We start from the raw sequence: 4583 nt of genomic DNA on the forward strand, positions 1-4583 counted from the left end.
TTATTTTGATTTTATGTAGATGTTTTGCCTGCATCTATGCAGGTGCACTCGTGTTATGAAATGCCTGTAGAGACCAAAAAAGGGCATCAGTCCCCTGGAACTGGAGCTATGGATGATTGTCAGCCTCCATATGGGTCCTGAGAACCAAACCCAGGTCCTCTGCAAGAGCAGCCAGTGCTCTTAATTGCCGAGCCCTCTTTCCAGACCCCCATTTAATGATTTTTGGATGACTGTGTTGAACTCTGAAGGAGTTATGAAACCAGTCCCAATTCTGAGGAAGTTTTGTCATAATATTTATATTATCATGATATTCACATTGTAGACCCTCATCATCATTATTTATATTGTTGAAGGTAAATCCAAGGAGTGACAGAGATCCTGAATCCAGGGTGTTCACTACAGCCAGTTTATACATATTTTTTAACCTGACAAGAGACATGGATGAGGGGGCTGACAAATTCAGGGGACTCTCAGTCTCCAGGTAAGTTGAACGCATGAAGATTCTAGATGGTTCTAGATGCTGTGTGAATCAAACATATCTAGAATGACTGCTAACTTTGCTGACAATGTTATGGTCTCTCTGTCCTTTGTCTAATCTGCAGCAAATTATTTTCATCTGTCTACAGTATCTTTTAAAGAGTACCACATGATGTAAATAAAACTAACTGATTTTTCTGATACATAAATAGTTGTACTTATGCAGGGCTGTTATATAATAAGGCACCATTTAAAGTGTACAATCTGATAAATTTTGAATGTGTGAGATTCATCCATGAGAGACTTGCCATACTCTTGATGATAAACCACTCTATTGGTAACAAGTGTGTCCTTACGCCCCCACCCATTGTAACATCTCATCTTCTCCTTTCAGTGCACTCTCCTTGAGACTAGCACAAATCAGCGTGCCTTACTGTAGATCAATTTGAATTTTCTGGTATTTTTGTAGTTGGACTCTAATATTTATTCATTTTGTCCTGCACCCTTTGTTCAGTATAATTTTTTCAAGATGCATGTATTCTGTTTGCGTATTCATAGTTCACTCTTTTGTATTGCTAAGTAGAATGCATGTCTATTTAGTCAATCATCCATGATAGACATTCGGACTATTTCTACTTTGGTTCTGTTGAAAATAATCTTCTGCAAAAATCAATGTGTAAGTCTTAGTATACACTAAGTCTATACACATTTCCATTTCTGTTGGGAAACATCGATGAGTAGAATAGAGGAAACCTAAGGCAGGTATGCATGTGTGTGTGTGTGTGTGTGTGTGTGTGTGTGTGTGTGTGTAGCTTTTGAAGACACTCATACTGTTTTCCAAAGAAACTGTCAGTTTACATTTTCACAATAAACTATATGGTGTTGTGGGTCTTCTACATCTTTACCAGTATAGTCATGCATCATGTATGGATGGAAACACATTTTGAGAATATATTGGTAGGTGATTTTATCACTGTGCAAACATGAGAGTGTAATTACACAAAACTAAGTAATAGAGGTCCATGTTTATTTTATTTTGTTTTTTCTGAGACAGGGTCTCAGAAAGCCCAGACTGGCCCCGAACTTGCTATTAGCTGAACCTGGCCTTGAACTCCTGATCTTCCTCTCGCTCCATCTTCCAAGTGCTGGTATTATAGGTATTGGCTTAGGTCGATCATTTAATGTAGGTCTTGATGAACTCAAGAGATGTGGTAAACCTGAGATGTATGGGCTGCTGCCTGTGTTGCAACTGGTTGCCAAATCACTAAGCAGCGGGATTTTTTTAGCTGCTTTATAAACTCATGGGACCATGATTATATTTGTAGTTTATCCCTAAATACCACAAGGCATCGTAGGGATGGCTTTCATTTTAGTCATTCTACACTAAATTCACATACTGTCACTTTGAAATTTAGTTTCCATTTTAAGTGTGTGGTGATTTCTAAATTTGGTTTTAATTTGCACCTAAAAATTTTTATCATTATTACTTGCATATACATGTGTGTGCATGTGCCTAAAGAGGCCAGAAGAGAGTGTCAGTTCCCCTGGAGCTGTAGTGGCGGGTGGTTATGAGCCACCTGATGTGGGTGCTGGGAACCAAGAACAAGAGTTCTTAACTGCTGAACAACTTCTTCAGCTCTTAATTTGGATTTTCGATATTTTTAAATTGTGAATTTTCTATCCACATATCATCTTTAAAGCATGTCTGTTTCATTCTTTAGCTTATTTTTTCTGGAAATTTTTGTTTCTTATTAAATATAGAGAGCTCATAAAGCCTGAATATGAGTCCATTACCTAATACTGGATATGCAGCTATTTTCCCCCAGTCTTCAGCTTGCTTTTGCATTTTCTTAACACTGTCTTTTGAAGAGCAGAAAGAAATCTCTACTTAGCCCAAGGTCACAAAGAATTTTTCCAGTGTTCCATTCTGGAACCTTTATGCTTTCAGATTTTCTATTTCTCTCATCTATTTTGTTACTTTGTGACAGTGGGTTGAGATTTGAATTGAAATAATTTTTTTTTACATACAGATATTCCATTGTTTCAATATTGTTTATAAAAATGATTATCCTTTCTGTGTCTGTCAAAATCTAGTGTCCAGGACATGTATGGATTTGTTTCTATATTTTCTATGTGTCTACACCAAAACCATATTGCATGGTAACTACAGCTTAAAAGTCTTTAGGTCAGTGATGTTCATCTTCTGAGTTAATTCTTTTTCAAAGTTGATTTGTCTATTTTTGTTTCTTTACATTTTCTTAAGTATTTTATAAATAGTTTGCCAATATCTTCCAAATTAGCAGCAACAGCTGATGGATGAATCCAGCTGATCAGGAGAAAGCACCAAGACACAGATAAAACTCCATAGGAATAGAGTTTATTAGCAAAGGAATGCATGGGACAGATTCCCTTCTGGGCAGGGAAAATGTCTACCCTGGGTCGTGAGCTGGAGTCTTTTATAGGCAGGAGACTTCTGGGGCATGCAGAAGGCAGGAAGATATATATGTATTTTTTTAAAGTTAGGGGGGAAGTGGGAGGTGGGACTGTTAAAACCTGACCCCTTTAGAGATCGAAGGGGAAACTTGCTATGTTGGCCAAACAGTGGAGAAAAGTCTGCTTCTCTTGACTTCAAAGACCAGGGTGCTTATCAACTTGAGTCCCTTTTCTCAGGGGCTTGAGAGGTCCGTGAGGCCCTGTTGGAGACCAGAGGGCTGCTGTGTTTTGGAACCCTAATAAAAACCTGCTGAGATTTTTCTACTTGGACTTATCATGAACCTGTAGATAAATTTTGGTAGAACTGACATCTTAACAACACTGTGTCTTTTAACTTGGGAAAATGATCTCTCCATTTATTTATACTTATAATTTCTCTCAGGAATGTTTTGTGTTCTTCAGAGTACAAATAGTGCATATTTTACCATTAAGTTATCAATATTTTATGATGTTATAAATGGTCTTTTATATTTTAGTTTATATTGATATCTGCTAGTGTATAGGAATTGTTATCAGTTGTATCTATTGATCGTGACATAATATGACATCCTAAACACACTTACCCAGTAAGGAAGAACTGGTTAATTTTTTTGATAGGAAATAGCAACTTGTCCAGCATTACCACAGAGTACCAAGAATTTCAAAACAAGAACAAAAGGTGATTTTACGTCTTAGACATCATCAGCCTCAGCTTCTTTCTGGTGATTCTAGTGCTGGCTGCAACATTAGCAGGTGAGTTTCCTGTTGCTGTTATGAAGTCTTTCATTCTCTCTGTGTCCCTCATGCTTAGATCAAGGATTAAGAATAATCCTGACTTTCCTACAAGTGCTTCTTGGCTTAAGGTGAGGTTTTATCTTGATAAAACAATTATAAATTGAAAGTATAATAAGATGAAAATGCATTTAAATACACTTAACTTATTGAACACAGTAGCTTAGCAATACAGTAGAGTGCAGAACGTTAGTTATTCATCCTCATGACCATATGGCTGACTGGGAGCTTCCATTCACTACTGTTGCCAAGCAGAGAAGGCAAGAGAGTATTATAATTGTATGCCACTGGTCCAAGGAAAGATCAGAATTGAAATCTGTAATATGTATGTTATTGAATGAGTAATACTTTCTTATCATTGGGAAGGAAGGAAGGAAGGAAGGAAGGAAGGAAGGAAGGAAGGAAGGAAGGAAGGAAGGCTTGAATTAGGCTAAGCATGTTATGTTGGTGCATGTGTGTAATCCTAACACTGGGGAGGTTAAGGCAGGTCCTTCATGTTCAAGGTCATCTTCAGCTACATAGTGAGTTGGAGGCCAGCTTGAGCTACATAAGACCGGGTCTCAAAGTCAAACAAACAAAAATAACGGGACTAGAAAATATATTTAATGACACAAGACAATTAATCGCCATCTTAATATTGCTATAGTCCCTAAAGCCTGGTAGCTGTCTATGAACCAGTGCTCAGATGATAGATGAACTCATCATGAATCACATATTTTTATATAAATGTTAGCATTTTCCAAGCTGCTTCTAGTATATGACTATGTCTATCAAAATGAATTCTGAATTCAAAAAGTTATTTCTGTGCATGCAGCTTGCAATGATGGGTCATATATTCAAGT

This window comes from Nannospalax galili, unplaced genomic scaffold (genome assembly GCF_000622305.1).
Source record: "Nannospalax galili isolate Female #2095 unplaced genomic scaffold, S.galili_v1.0 scaffold1763, whole genome shotgun sequence".
NCBI lineage: Eukaryota > Metazoa > Chordata > Mammalia > Rodentia > Spalacidae > Nannospalax > Nannospalax galili.